At 31.6% G+C, this 17,436-nt stretch overlaps 1 long non-coding RNA gene across 2 annotated transcripts; it reads left to right on the top strand.

The window, feature by feature from the left end:
* Window positions 1–14,492: 14,492 nt before the first annotated feature.
* Window positions 14,493–16,853, top strand: LOC141708094 (uncharacterized). 2 transcript variants are annotated; one of them, XR_012569358.1, is made up of 2 exons: window positions 14,493–14,788; window positions 15,053–16,853. It is a non-coding gene; the product is annotated as an uncharacterized LOC141708094 (long non-coding RNA). The 2 variants fall into 2 exon arrangements; XR_012569357.1 differs by having other exon boundaries at window positions 14,884–16,853.
* The last annotated feature ends 583 nt before the right edge of the window (window positions 16,854–17,436 follow it).

Below are 17,436 nucleotides of genomic sequence, written 5' to 3'. Positions count from 1 at the left end.
TATGGCATCCCACCTGACCTTTTGTCACAAAGACAAATAGTCAAATCATATACATTGTCTGTCCCAATCAAACGATAAAATGAATTGAGGAAATAAATGATCTTGAAATAGAGTTAGTGGGTAGGGAGGAAAATCTGGGTTATAATAAAATCAGCGCAACCTTGGGTTTGCTTACTTTGAGTTTCAACCTCCTTATGGGCAAACAAGAAACTTATTAGGAAATATGCTAGCATTCAGGACACAAATTATAACTTAAGAAACCTTAATTTGCATATAAGGGATTAAGATACAACAACAGTACAAATCCACACACACAACAAAACTTGGTTGTCATAGCAGCCGCCAACTATACATCATAGCACACTAACTAAAAATAAACTACAGACTTCTGGATTCTACAGGACACACATGCCCAAGTTCTAACAGCTAACCATCTCTAGAGACAATCTCTAGCCACTGCCCCCGATCACTCCGAGCTCAAATACCAGCCAATCCACCAAAATCTGATACTACATCGCTCTAGCCTCAGAACTGAGAAAAGGTTCAACGAATCTAGATCTCTCGATCGCTGACTGAGTAAGTGCACTCACCCTAACCTGAATATCTGGAGATGGGCAACTACTCCTTGATAGAGGCCGACAGGCACACGGTCTAGATTAGCGGCTAACTCCGGACTCTGCTCTCTAATCAGTTCCCTGTTAACTACCTAATGAACATGGTATGATATAGGGGAAGAAGTACCTGAAGCAGGGATGGGTGGAACTGGTGGTCCAGCAAAGGTAGCTCTAGGTCCACAACGAGGTGGGAAATTTTGAACTATAGACACCGACCTAGGGACCCATCGAGGGCGAACACTCGTCTCAGCAGCATAGCTAGGCATAGGATAAGTAATTGGTGATGGTGCTGGTGTCTCCTCTGCTATCACATATAAGGTTTGCTCAGTATCAGAGCTCTCACGATCAGTCTCATACTCTCGGGATGGAGACCAAGACATAGGAGGTGCCTCAGAATCTATAGAGATCTCAATTGGACGCTGCAATAACCCAAATTTTTTAGACTTTATAAAATGTTTGATGAATAGTAACCTTGGCGAGCATGCAAAACTTTTTAGCCCACACTATGTTATGCATGGGAAATTTAGTTTTCGAGTCGATATCGTGTTATACGTACCAAATGAGTGTATGTAAAAGCCATTAGTTTTCGAAGAAAATGAACTTTGTAAAATGACCTTATCTTACGAACCGTCGAGGAGTATGAGAATCATAATACAATTAAAAATCTAAAATACTACAAATTAATACCCAAGTACAAGCCTCCATAGCATAAAGGACTTATAAGAAAGGATTTACCCCGCGAATCGCTTACAAAGATTTATTATGAAAACGAATAAGCGACCAAGCGAATACGTAAGCGAATATGTAAAATATACCAAGCCATGCAATCGAATGAAAACCATGCAAACTAACTAGTAAGAAAGTAACCAAGGATTGACAACCAAATAGTAACCAATCTAAGATGCATAGTAACCTAGCTAGGCAAATAGTAACATAAATAGTAATTGGGGTACTTGGCTATCAGAATAGCTTTGAAAATAGCCAAGCTAGAAGATATGTACTAAAGATATGCATATCTAGGATGATATATACACATAAACATATCACTTATGCAAGAAGCAACCAAGAAACAAAAACATTTCTTTCCCTTCTCTCACAAATACTTCCATTCGGCCCCTTGAGAAAAAGGAGGAATCAAATTTCAAACTCCAACTTCTAGCCATCGATAAATGCTCCAATTAATTCCTAAGCTTTCTACATATCAAAATAAGGTAAGATAAATATTTAAAAGTATTTCATTAAGGTTTGGATGGTTAAATAAATTCATGAAAGTGATGATGAATAGTGTCAAATAGTAATAATTCTTGATTTCTTGATTTTCATGGAAAGATTTAGGAACCTTAAGCACGCCCAAGCCTCACCAAGATTCATCCATCAAGATGAAAACCTTCCAAGCTTTAAATAAAGGTATAAATATTTACCCAAACATTTTTTAAGGTTTAAGTTTTAAGAAAATCATGGATCATAGTTATAAACCTTGTTTTGATGGTTGATATATTTTTTTCTTGATGATTAGTTAGTTAGTTGCTAAGGTTGATGTTGTGGCCTCAAGAACATGATTTTATTGAGAGGAGTAAGTGTTAAGATGATGTTATGATGATGGTTAGGTATTGATTAGTCATTTAGAGAGAAAATGAAACTCGAATCGCGACTGTAACGTCAATTAAATGAGCGAATCGTAACCTTACATTTTCTGCAAAAATACAGAATGTATAAACTGTTATTTCTTAAAAAGTAAGACTTTAAAATGATAGATCTTGTTGTAAAGATTTTTTAGGCGCTTGAATCGCTTGATTTTGATAACTGTTCAAAAGTTAGGCCCGTTTTAGTGAAAACGATTTACATGGTAAAAACTGCTACGAATTACGAACTTTGGAAATAGAAATGATTGACTTAGAGTATTCAAAAATTAGGAAATTTATAAAGAGAGTAAGAAATGGAATATATTAATTGCCTTAAAAGTTTCAAGGAATGTTTTAATTCTATAAAAATGTCGGAGCCGACATCGCGCGAGTAGAAATCCTTAAGAATTGCGAGTGGAGCAGAGGGACAAAATGTAAAAGAGATTAAACGTACGTAAAAGATTATGAAACAAAAAAAATTTAAAAAAGTACTCATACTTATTGAAATGATGAGAGTAAAGAGAGTCACGTAAATGAATATTAGGTATTGCGTATTTACCATGCGACGATAAATACGATTAGAATCTAACGGAACAATAAATGTTCTTGATTTTAGATTTCCGGAAGAACCCTGGAGCACCCTCCACCTCAAAGCACCGAGGAAAGTTTACGAACCCTGCTCCATATATTATTGTGTTGTGAAGATTGTTTTTACTATTTTCGTACGAATGTCATGTTTGTCATGATAGTAAAATACGAGTTTTTTCGTATCAATAACGATTGAGTTTACGAGAAATATATCGTAGAATATTGTAACGCCATAGTAGAGAGTAATTTAAAAGTTGTAAGACCGAGAGTCGGTCAGTTTTTATAAAGTATAAACTTGGGAATCATCCCAGAGATGTTTTGGATGATTAAAAATCCATAGCTATTTTATTTCAAGGGACTCGATGTCCTCTTGCGAAATATTAAAGTACCTCAAATTTATTTAAAACAATTTCCAAATATCATATTCCCTCAACTATATTTAATTAATCGAACATTGAATATTATATCAAGAATTCATTTAAATAAGAGAAGTATTCTCCAATGATTATTTATTTCAAACTCAATTATTTTATATTCATTTAAGATTACCTTAATTATTTAAACATAAATTAGTTGAGGAATATTATTTCAAATATTCTTTAAAATAAAACTATTCGAGGTTTAATTATTCAATAATTATTATTTAATTTTTAAATATTTATTAAATGAATTATTTTGTTTTAAATGATTTAATATGATTTAAAAATCATAAAACCTATTTTTAAATATTTTCCAAGTTTCAGAAAATCATTTTAATCCCTTCGGATCGTCGTAAATATTATCTCAACATATTTTAAATATTTTGACTATTGTGTCAAAAGAAAATCCCCCTTAAATACTTATATGTTGACAACAGTCAACTCACATTATCTTAGTACTTCCTCCGAAAATTCTCGAAAGTACATATACAGTAAAACCTCTGTAAATTAATACTCGATTAATTAATAATCTCTCTAAATTAATAATTTTTTCCGGTCCCGACTTGGGCCAGTTCAAAAAATGATCAATTTCGATAAGATAATAAGATAATAATTTTTTTGAAAACCCTGTATAAAAATATGGTCCCAATAAAACTATAAATTAATAATTCCCTTATATTCATAAAAATATAGCTATTACATCTTTGTAAAATATGATTCAATTGTAGTTTGTTTTTTTATATAATTTAAATCAACATGAAGCTCATCCCTAATCTTCCTTATTGCATCCAAAAGCTCGGGTGTGGTGCTTTCATGTTGCATCAAAAAGTTATTAAGCATTTTTTATGCCTTGAGTGCTTCTTTACGTGTAACCGGCTCCAACGGTGTTGTATCGTCTTCAAGATCATCTTCAACACTATTTTCAAGGATGGTGTTTGCAATCTCTTCTATACTCTGGACCTCGGAACATGATTCATTTTCACCCGGATAATCTAAGAAGTTATTAACATCCATTTTATTACGATAACCTAGATCCTTAATCATCACCTCAAGTTCATGAATGTATTCTTCCGGAGTTGTATGTTCATTTAAATTGCTCGAAACTTCATCTATGGAACGAATTTTGCAATGTTGAAAGCACCTTGCTATTGACTCTTGTTTTACATTTGTCGTCCACGTCGCGACTGCATAATTGATAGCATCCAAAACATTAATCTTTCCTGGATCAGATTGTCCCAACTCATAACCTTCTAATAACCCACGATAAAATCTCCTGCGATAGTGCATCTTGAAAGCTCTTATAATTTCTGCATCACAAGGTTGGATTTTTGATGTCATGTTAGGTGGCAAGAAGTACAACTCAACATTTTGTAGTCCTTCAATATTTTTTGGATGTGCTGGACAGTTATCTACCACAAACAAAATTCTTCTGCCTTGCATTTGGCTATCAAACCAACGAATGTATTCATCAAAAAGTACACTAGTCATCCAAGCTCTTTTGTTTACACGATAATGACAATTCAAGCTGCCCATGTTAACATTCTTGAAGCACCGTGGCTTTGCATACTTTCCAATAATCCATAAAGGAATTTTTTCAGAGCCATCTTCATTGCAACATATAACAACCGTGAGCCTTTCTTTGTCTTGTTTTCTTCCTTCAAGTTGTTTCGTAGCAAGAGAGTGATCAGCTTGTAACCTGTAAAACAAACCAGTTTCGTCGATGTTAAAAACATCTTTCATAGGGAACTGGTTTATTTTTTCCTTTATGGACTCCAGTTTCTTCTCCATGTCCTGTACATCAACGGAACCAGTTTCTCCAAAGCGACGAAATGACTTAATACCATGTCTTAACTTGAATTTCTCAAGCCAACCTTGAGAAAAAGTGTGCTCCTGATCTTGTTGAGGGTATAAAATTTTCATGGTCTCTTTTGCCTTCTCTAAAATTAGCTCTCCTGTCATATTAACACGATCTTGGTACTGGAGAAACCATTCATAGAGAACCTTCTCCATATCTGGATATTTTGCTGGTTTATGTCGCTTAATATCTTTTCTTTTCTCCAAGTAATTAGCTGCAAGATAGTCTGCTGACCTTTTTAGTATATTTGATATTGTACCTTGACTAACTTTTAGATGAAACTTATTCTCGAGCCACAACTGGAGATCTTTTTGAGTGCATGATGAATTTTCTCTTTTATATTCACATAATGCTTTTCTTGCTTCATCCGTCATTGTTGATTTTGTGACACCTTTTAGATGAGAAGCCATTGTTTTGTTTGTATAATTTTTCCCCCAATCTAGTATATACAATATATATAATATATTTTATGACTACACATACATTGAATACTTTCTATGTAAAATACAATGAATTAAATTAATTCATGTACTTTGAATTTTCCTAATATACATTGAATATTTTCTATGTAAAATATAATGAATTTAACTTATACACTACATGGACTTTGAATCTAATATATTGTACATTACATTGACTTTCTAAATTCATATACATTGAATTAATTGAATTAAGTATAAAATATAAATTGTACAATTCATTTTATTTAAATTTATGTGAATAAAAATTTAATCAAAAGTTAATTTTGTTTGCTACCGAAAATTCTCTATAAATTAATAATTATTAATTTATCGATTAATTAATACCTCTCTAAATTAATAGAATTCTCCGGTCCCAACTATATTAATTTATAGAGGTTTTACTGTACATACATATATGAGATGAGTTATGCCTATCAACAAGCAAAACGCTTGGGGAACTTCGATATAGTTCGATATTCCAAGTATATGATAGGAATCTTAATAGGACAAGGGAGGGGTAGAGATCCAGTACTTCGAGTTATGGGGAGACTACTACTTTAATTCCGTATGCGAAGGTACCATGTGTATAGAAGGACATAGAAGTATGCAAAACTTACCCAGGAGAAAGGGGAAGCATAAAAGCCTGAATGCGGCTAAGGTGACAACCGGGAATAAGGAAGTCGTCCTTCTACATGTAGAGAATAATAATAATATTCTGTTGTACACCCCGATTTTGATGTTACTATAGGCATAAAGATATGTTGTTATAGCTCAATAAATCTCCGGTGTTCACATAGATGTATTCCCTATTGCAACCAATGAGGTCGTGTTGCAATACATGACTGATTGGTTTCTTTTTTAATCCAACTCAAAATTAAGTTTATCTTTAAAAGCAAAGTGACTTGAATAAAGTAATTTATGAAGTTTTACATAAATCAAATGTATGTGCAATAGACAAATTATTCATATTTTATAAATATTGATAATTTTTTTTGAATATAAATATAATAAATATAGTTTAACAAATAGTTTATAAATGTAACGCCCCCAAATCCAGTGTCAGAGGATTTAGTCGTCACGATGAAACCTCAATCCAAATTAACCTGTTAAATCAATAATTAAATACCAATAGTTGAAATATAGCATCTGCGACCCCAAAACTACACCAAGATCTTTTAAGGTTACAATTCTAAAAACAAGAATCCCAAATTCCATAAATAGATTTTCTCTTTCTTTAAAAATTATTTTCAACAAATTCCAACTCAATACTAAACCTGCTAGTATAACTTTCAAAAGAAGTATACAAGGCCCAACGATACAATGCACAACTTTAATATAATATAATATAAACAACTTTATATAATATAACTTACACTAGTCCACAAATCCTGGACCAACGACCTTCCAAAAGCTTCTTCTTTGTCTTCTCGAATTACACAGTTACACAACGCAAGCTAATCATCACTGGAAGGTTAAATTTAAAAACAGGAAAGTATGAGCAAAAGAAATGCTCAGCAAGTTCATAATAACATATATAAGGTCCTTTGATATAAATAACTGACATCTGTAATAGAGCAGAACATTTAAAATCAATATTGCTGAATCAGAAAAGTTTTAATTAATCCAAGAATTGTTTCCTCATTTGTATTCAAAACCCTTTCTATATTTTTGAGCGAAAAGCTTCAGCAATACTTTGAATCTTGACGAGAATAAAACTCGTAAATATTTCTTATGGAAATATCGTAAACAACGATATGAAACAGTGATTATGGACTGAATCATAAACTTTATATCCAATTTACTCAAAACTCCAATCATGATATTAATACTTATTTTGCTGTCACATCAAGTAGATATCAACACTAACTTAGATGCTCACAATATCCCATACTGAATTCAACATCAATTATATATATTAATAGCACATTTGATATTTATACAGCAAATTAAGTATCAACATCAATCAGAAACTGAATCAAAACTGCATTTCACATTTTTATTCAAAATAGAAACACTGGATAAATCATATTTATATGATTGTAAAAAATGATATACTAATTTAGATTGGAATCCTCGAACAACGGTGTGTTTCCGCCGGTTATCATCGACGGGACATGACCGGTATGCCGAAGCATATCTAACTAAATAAAGGGGTACCTAAGGGACATATTGGCCTAGAAAGGTATTATAAACAAGTATAATACATATCTCACGCTAGACTGCCGCCACGGCCTCTTACGCAACCATCCAATCTTAAAACCTTTTTTTAAAAGGGGTCATAATAATTGACACCCTTATAAATTTAATTCCCCCTTTCACTTGGAAGGAATACTCACAACAAAACCATTTTATTCTCGAAGTATAAAACATTTATAAATCTGGTATTTGGATAAGTAAAAATACTTAACTATTCTGAACTTAGAAAAGCAGAGAGTACTTGCATGATAAACATTTAACTCAGCGATATGTAAAACATTTATCTATTCTAAACTGAGAATAGAAAAGCAATACTTGCATAATTATAAGCAGTTGGATATGAAAGATATTGAACTATTCTGGAATTAGAATAGCGTAGAAAACTTGAGTAATAGGATTCAATATAAATATCACTTGAATGATAATTGAAAATAGGGATACTTGCCTTTGGGATTTAGCAGTTAGTCACACTCACAATGACACATCTATTCTGACATTCTGTCTCAAGATATCACCGTCTTTATTCTTCTAATCATTTGACCAGTTGCTCATGTAGTGCTGCAAACCCAATTTTTCATACTATTCATGTCTACTCTTCATCCATTTTTTCTAGTCCTAATTGTCTCGATCGACTCGTATCTATAATTAGAAAATAACACTTTAATCATCTAAACGATAATTACTTAACGAACTGCGCGTCAAAACCCTATCGTCTACCCATACGATATCCCACAGAAAAATAAAATACTCAAACTCAAGAACCTTGACCCACGTACACATGTATTTCACATGTCACGTAAACACATAACTCATGTATTACATAATTCACATAACACATAATTCGGTTCTTCACAAGGTAGGTCTCGGTATTTTTAAAATCAAAATCAGGTCAAAATATGATTTATCGATCTATAATCGACCTTTCGAAACAAAAGAATTTGGGTCTCGAAAGTATTTTTAATGAAAGTGGAATATTATTCTGAGTCTAGACGCGTTCGTTTCGTATTAAATGGACGAACGGTTTATTTATTATGAATAAAATAAGAATAAATCAATTAATGATAATATTAATTAATTTTTAAATACTTAAATATAATTTTTAAAGCTTAAAAAATTAATTTTCAGGACTTATTTGAAAATAATAAAAGAAAAAAATTTGGAATTAAAATAATCCAGATAATTATTCAAAAATAATTAACTAAATTCATTTTGAATTAAAATTGAATTTTAGAAATTAAAATTGGGATTTTTGATTTATTTTTTAAAAAACATTTGCACAAACAGATTTCTGAAATCAAATTTGGGAAAAATGTATTGAAATCGGGTCGAAATTGGAAGAAAACGGGTCGAGAAACGGGTAGCCGGGGCGGTCAAGAACTACCGCAAAATTCGCAGTTTCCGGCGAAGCGCAAAAGTGATCGGCAGTTCCTCCGGCTGCTCCGTTCTTCTCCAAAATGGTAGGGTTTCGATCGATTTTAACACTAATTCAACTCTCCATGAACCCACGTATTCAGATAATGTAGCAATTAGCAAAACCATATCAGAATCGTCCTTTCCAATCAAAAACCGGCCACAAGTCCGGCGAACTCCTTTAACTCCGACGGAAAGCTCGGATAATCTGGACAACATCGATTTTTTTCCGATTGAACACCAAATACTACTATTTATATATCAAAATCACGTCTGAAACACCTACAATCAACTACGAGTAACCGAATAATCAAACAATCATCAACGAATCAGGAAAATCGAAAATTAAAACCGACTTTAACAAAGAACTCGGCTTATCGATTCCCAAACTAAAACATCGATAAAAATGATAATAACCGATTGTAAACATCATGTTAAAATTAATTATAACATCGAAATCAATCAAAACATACTAGATACAAAGAACCCCGAAATCTGATGAACATGGTTAAAGCGATTTTACAAAATATTGAACGTTATTCGATGATATCGGTATCAAATTGAAGGCTCTTCACGAGCTTCGACTTAGTGTATAGAGCATCAGAAACCATGATCTATAGCTCTAGAAATCATGAGATAAAGTTTACGAACGATTTTTTACCCCCAAAAATGATTTTCTATTTCCCTTAAATTTTTGATAATTATCCATTACTAAACTAATTATTCAACTATTTATATTCATTGAAAATTAAATACCCCAAAATAAATTAATGATGTTTTTATCCCTTAAATAAAATAATTTTCCCCAAAATAATATTTATGGGGAATACTTTTTAATCGAATAAATATAAGATTTATGTTAAAATTCCCAAACATTATAAATAATCCAAAAATGCAAAAATAATGGGTATTCAAAATATGCTTGATTTTATAAAAATAAAAATATGAATTTTGTGGTCAGTTGATTTTTGAGAAACCAAAACATTTCCTAAATTAATAGAAAACCCCAAAAACACATATAAAGCATGCAACCATACATAAAAGGGATAGAACAGGTACCTCAATAAAAACGCACTTGGACACGCGTCTAGATCGCGTATAATCCCATATAAATGCATTTTAAACACGTAACGAGTATCCGAAAAATACTCCAGTCCTTACGAAATTGCACGTAAATCCACTGCATGATAATCATGGCAAGACACATTTTTGAATAATATTAAACATATATTAATTCATTTAACACATAACAAAATAGCTGTAAAATATTATTTTAACTATTTTTAAACCTCACCTTTGCTCGGGTGAACACGGATCAATTATAAAATAATATTTCTGACATAGATAAAATATTGAGGCGAATAAAATATTCACTCGATCCCAAAAACTGAAAAAATACACTCAGTTTTACCGATATTGATAAAAAAAATCAGCTTTCAGATAAATTTTGAAATAGTAAAAGTATTTAAATATTTTTAAAATACTAACAAAAATTGATACCAACTATCAATTAGCATATTAAACCATTTTATTCCTCCTACATAAAAAAGGCACATAAACATATTCTAATAGTAATAATAATAATTCTGAAAAATACGGGATATTATAATAAATATTGATTAAACTCGCTAAAATGATTTTTTATTAGACAATAAATGTTTATAATGTCTTTGCATATTTAGAAATAAATCATAATTATTGATTGTAATAAATATAATGTGTCAAATTTAAAAATATTATAAATTATAATACTTATAAAATATTTTGTTTTACATAAATTTTATTTATAGAAGTTTCTTTATATAACGTCCTCCAAATCTGGGGTCTAGATCTAGGGGGTTACTTGCTAACCACCAAACCAATACAGGCTTGTATGATAATTATACCAACATATATCTAACCCTTTCTATTCTATCGAGGATATTTTCAGGTTGAGATATGAAAACAAGAACAACAAACTAACTTTATTACAACCCAGATTTAAAATTTAATAAAACTCTCTTTATTACAAACCATTATCTAAACAAGTTTAAACTAAATTCATTTTATTTCAAACACACATCACAACTATCTACACCACACCTGCTCAGGTAGCTCAAAGCTCTTCTCTTGGATCGAGATAAGCACTTTTGGTATTAGAGGATCCCGCGGCTTGACACGCTTCTTTACCACGCGAGTCCGGATAAGTTTCATTCTTTTTCCTTAACTGAAAATAAATGAGGTGAATAACAACAAAGGGGGTGAGCCAAAATTTGTTCAACAAGCCCGCAATATATAAACAGTATTATGATAAAGCTAAATGAACCGGTAATCTTATTGTATCAATAACTATGCGAAGGAGAACGAAGGCCACTATCGGCGAATATCAATAAACTAGACTGGGCACAAGTTCATAACTATATCCTGCTGATCAGTCAGGACACAGCGCAGATCTATACCTCTATGTATAGATCGATTCGGGTACCCAGGCTCTATGGCCCAACACAAGGATCCAGTTAATTTCCGATCCTTAGGATCAAGTGTATACCTGATCCTAATCGTCACCATCCAGTCCACAGATGAGCAACCGGAATAATCGGTATGCTTTGATGAATCCCAACATCGGAATATATCAGGATATATGTGTATATATATTTTATTAGAATATGAATAGAGTATTCAAGGGATCAGGAGAAATCAAGAATTGAAATGAAATATTAACAAAGGAATAATAATTGTGTATCAGTGTATGTGAACAGAAATTATCAGTGTTTAACTGCGATGAAAGTATGAAAGTAATTCACTATTCTGAATTGAGAATAGGAGAAAAACTTATATGTCACGCGATCTATTGCAAGTATATCACCACTTTCTAACACTGGCTCGAGCCGCCTTATTGGCTTCGTATCTATTAGAGAAAGGTATTTATTTAGTCAACTCGTATGTCAATAACGTCTCAAACCGACTTCACGTAGCCCTTATCGTCTACCCGTAAGGTTACAATTGATTCGTATCATAATTATTAACAATTAGAACTCGATTGACCACATAATTCACACAACACATAATTCATATAGTCATTTAAGGCTTAAAAATAAATATTTAGAATCGAAATCGACTCACTATTCGCAATACTGAATAATATTTGGCTCATTTCCTAATTTTCGAAATTTGATGAACTCGTCTCTATGATTAACAGGGTCTATAAGTAAATAAATATCGAAAGTCGACTCGCTTCCAAAAGCAATTAGGATTTAAAACTCTTTTTAATGAAAATAGATCGTTTTTCCGACACGTAGGGCTTTCGTTTCATTTAAATCAGATAAACGGTTCAATTATTATTCAATAAATAAGAATAAATCAAATTAATATTCAATATAATTATTTATTCAGAATAACTGATCTCAAAAATATTTTTAAATATTTACTTAAGAAAAATCAGAATTAAAAATGATTTTTCCATAATTTTTGGAATTAAAATGAATTTATTATGATTCATTGAAAATAATTTGATTAATTATCAAAATAATTAATTATTTTTAAATAATTAATAATAAATAAATAATAGTACATAATTAAACAAATAATTACTCTCGAATTTTAGAAATATATTTCACAATTATTTATAAAAATAAATCAATTAAATAAATAATTAATTAATCAATTTATAAAATAAATAAAACTGATTTTTATAATTTACAAAAATAAAATAAAAATAAAAATTCCAGAAACATTTGTCAAAAATGAAATCTCTGACAAACCAGATTAAAACCGGGTTTCAGGAATGGGTTAACGGGTCACAATCCGGGTCGATGAAGAACACCATCGGAATCTGCCCAGAATCCGGTGATTCACCGAACTCTGGTGAGTCCCGTTTTGGGTCAAAAATGTATCGTTTGGAATCATTTTTGATCCCAAATCATTGCAAATCTCATCCCCACTCTGATTCAGGGCAAAATCCACGGTAATAACCCCTGAATATCATTCTCCGATCAAACCGACTCGAACTCCGGCCAAACAATGATTTTCTTCATTTGTACATGAAACTTCGATTTTAATATCTCAAATCAAAGCTTGTAAGCTGTACAATCAAAACCCTAACCTCTAACAAACCGAAGATTCCTCAAAATCAAAAACGTATAAATTAAAAATTCATATAAACCTTAATAATCAAACTTCACTATCTAGGAATCGTTTGTTAAATTAATTAGCATGAATCAACTGCAAATCACCATACAAAGCTATTCCAATCATCAAATTAATCTTACAACCCCATAATCAAAAAGTCCTACTTCGAGTATAAACCCTAAAAACTAAAATTGAAAAATAACGAATCAAAACATGAAATTGATACCAGAAATTGAAAGAACAGATTGGGAGGAACAATTTGAGTTCTCACATCGATCAATTTGGTGCTCAGAATTTCTCAAAATCACGACTTGATTCTTGACCCGAAATCCGACCCGACCCTGTTCTTCAGAGAATTTCTGGATTTTTCGGAATTTTTAATAATTAATTATAAATAATTTAATAAAAATTAGGGTATTTATAGTGATAAAAATAATACTACTAATTAAAATGAAGGCCCTAATTATACATCTATTAAAATTAATTAGCCCCTAATTTTATAATTTTTGAGTATTAATTTCTAGTTTTTAAATATTAAATATATACAATATTTATGCTAAAAATTCCCAAAAATTGTGAATAATTCAAAAATATAAAGAAATGGTATAATTGAAAGTCCCATAATTTTATAAAAATAAAAATGTGATTTTTTTGGGTCTAGGAAAAATAAGGCCAATTATTTCATTTGAAATATCGGCTATTAAAACAAAGTTCGGGTCTTATAACTTTTGATACAAAAGCTTTTATTACGAAAAAAATACCCAATAAATATTCGAAAAATTCATTAACGACAGAGAAGACATGTAGCACATAGCTGTTAGGTTTTTATGACTAAATACACATAATAGCGTAATAAAATACACAATTCATCTTTATTATGATATAATACAAGCGTAATTTCTCGGTCTTTACACTTTAAATTGTAGATGCATGTCTTATAAATGAAGTGTTCATATTCTATTTAAATTTAAATTAAATTTTTTTTGAACAATAAAATGAACAAATTTATGTACTATCAAAATTGACAAGTTTAATTGAATTTACTAAAACATTTATATACTTAAAAATAGCTTGTAACAACTTCAAATTTTTATAAATAATTAAAATATTAAAAGAACTTGAATAATTATACTGCGTGTAATTTATATAATTATAATAGATATAATAAAACTAAAATAGAATTAAATAAATTGGGTCGGACTTCTGAAATTTGGGTGGGGCGGCTAAATTTTGGAGAAGTGGAAAATGAAAGTTTCGGACTAAAAGAAAGTGTATCAATTATAGACTCTCTCGTCACTTTCTCTCTTTCTCCACTCTCCACTCGATTTCTTATCTCTCAGTATCGAAACATTACATTGGAGCTCAATTAAGGCCGAAACACCTTCGAGCAACATAATTAAGCAACAGATTCAGGTTGGATTTAAGGGTTCGGGTTCAATTAGGTTTAGAGCGAAGGATTTCTGTTCGATTAGGGTTCAAACACTGTTCTATTTTCAAGCCTGGGTTCGATTTTAAGGTATAACCTCTCGTCTATCTTCTATTTAAACTTTATTTCTCTCTTACATGTCTTCTTCAATTTATGCAAATGATGATATGAGGAGTGAATTACAGAATAAGTGGAGTGTGAGGGATGCTTTGAGGAAAAGTATTAATGTGTTTGTCAATAAGGTCAATGCTACCAGCATCAAGAATATTATCCCTGAACTATTTTCAGATAATATTAGTAGGGGAAGAGGCTTGTTTTTTCGTTCTTGTATCAAGTCTCAAATGTCTTCTCCAGGTTTCACTAGCATCTTTGTTGCACTTTTGGCTGTTGTCAACACTAAGTTCCCCCAAGTTATTACGTCTCCAGGTTTTATTGCAAACTTATTTTATTTTATGTTTTTTTATCTTGTCATAAACCCAATTACTGGTGGCTTTCAAATTTATAGCATATCTTTAATTAAAACGAATTTCACTCTTACCTCTCTTTTTTAGATTACTATAATGTTGTTGCAAGTATAATTAAAAGTAGAAAATAAAAATTAATGCTTGGGTACTATGAATGCGAGAGTATGGTGGTCCTTGATGGCATGAAAGATGTTTTAGTGTCGTATTTTAATCATTTGTCTTATCTTACTTAGGCAGATGTTGTTTTTTATGGTATCAAATATGCATTTGAAGGAGGTTAAGGTAGATGGAAGTAGATCAAAATCTAGTTTATTTTCTTTTGTAATATAAATTTTTCAATCTTTTGTTTTTTGTAAACATATGGTCGTAAACTTCTTGTCTTTCCTGTATGGTATGTACTTCTGGAGAGGGAGGGCAATAAAAATACCTTTTGGAGTAGTATTTGCAGGTGTGTGGTATCACTTCTAGTCAGATATTTCAATATTTTTCTTCAAATATATTTTTATTTCACATACATACTTGTGTTGTTTAACTTTTACTTTTCATTAGTGGTCTCTTTAATAATTTTTTTTGTGTGGAGACGTAAAAATATTTTTACTTGATGGCATTTTAGATAAATTCAACTCGAGAACCATGATCTTTATATTTTGACGCAAGCACCATAACTAACACCTTACTGATTTAACAGACTAGAAATTCTGACATCAGTTAATACATCACATCAAACATGGATACACGGTGCGTAAGGTGAAGTTTACCTAATCAAGAGGCATTGTACGACATAGTAATATTAAAATAGGCTAAATCTACTCCGGGCATGAGGATTAAAATGATACACGATACAATGTACACATTAAGGTTTATCTTCTGTTGAGCAAGATTGAAGCTGTATGTGTTAGGTCACACAACACTATAGAAGGGGGTTGAATATAGTGTTTATACAATCAAATCGATTTATCAACACAAGTATGTAACAGTAATCAAGTATATTCAATATAATAAACTCTGTTACAATAGAATAGTTGTTCTCTCTCAGTGATGAACAATATCACTAAGAGCTGCTGATAAGTGGCATTTTATACCACTTAGAACGTCTTATAATGGCTTGAATTGATGTCTTGGAATCAAGTATTTTGTGTATTTGATGTGTTTTTCTAGTGTTTGTGCATTTCAGGGTATTAATTGCATTTCTAAAGAGATTTCATCAAGAATAAGCCTTGGCATGTGTTTGGCATTGTGCGTGGGAAGATTGGAGCAGAATGCAGCAAGAAACGGGAGCAAAAAACAGAGCATTTTCCAGAAGGGGTCTGAGTGCCCGCTCAGCTCTACTGAGCGACCGTTCAGGATACTGAGCGCCCGCTCAAGAATGCTGAGCGGCCGCTCAAGGACGGAATGTTAAAATAATTATTTTAGACTCCTGATTCTGTTAAGCTTCCAACTTCTGAGTTAGCTGGGTTTTATGGGATTCCTATATAAGTAGTTTTCAGAGACGTTTCACATAGTGTTGGATCATAGTATTAATCGAGGAGTGAGGAGATAAGGAAGAAGACCGTTTTAGCACACCGCAACGAAGAGGAAACATATTTTCTTGTGATTCTTTATTTTGTTGTAATGGTGGATGCTAGTTTTCTTTACTTTGAACCTATTTACTCTTGTGAAGTACTCTAGTTTAATATAAGTAGTTTTAATTATTCTCGTGTGTTATTATCATGTTTTCTTATGAATCCATGATGACGATGAGTTCTATCATGGGCTAATCATGATCATGGGGTCGTAACGGATTTACTATGGAATTCTTTAGTTAGTGTTTAATATCTTAGTGTGTGATAATTGTATGATATCTAGTATTGGTTGTGCTTATTCGTCTTATGTGCATCGCGAACATGTAAGATAGGGTGTTAATCTCTTGTGAAGCGACGCTGGATCTTGAGGTTTAGAACTTGCAATGCTAGCATAGGTTCATGTATGAGTATGCATGATTAGTGGGTAACTCTAACCGTTTTACTTGCCCTATGTAATCATAAGTAATAACTTGTGCTTAAATTGTTATGTTGTCAAATTCTGTAGACATATAGGGTCTCAACATAATTGATGCCTATTCAACGTCTATCTTAATTGTGGATGCTTGGTAAAATGGTATTAGTACAATGAAAGTTGGCTTTTATCAGTTTCACTGTTGCATGTTAAGGGTAATGACAATGACTATTGAAGGAAGTAGTAATGAAGTTGTGATCTCATGTGTGTTTTAATATTGTTAATTCAAGTGTCAGTTAA

Source organism: Apium graveolens, chromosome 2, assembly GCF_009905375.1.
Source record: "Apium graveolens cultivar Ventura chromosome 2, ASM990537v1, whole genome shotgun sequence".
Taxonomy (NCBI): domain Eukaryota; kingdom Viridiplantae; phylum Streptophyta; class Magnoliopsida; order Apiales; family Apiaceae; genus Apium; species Apium graveolens.
This window is presented reverse-complemented; position numbering and strand designations above follow the sequence as displayed.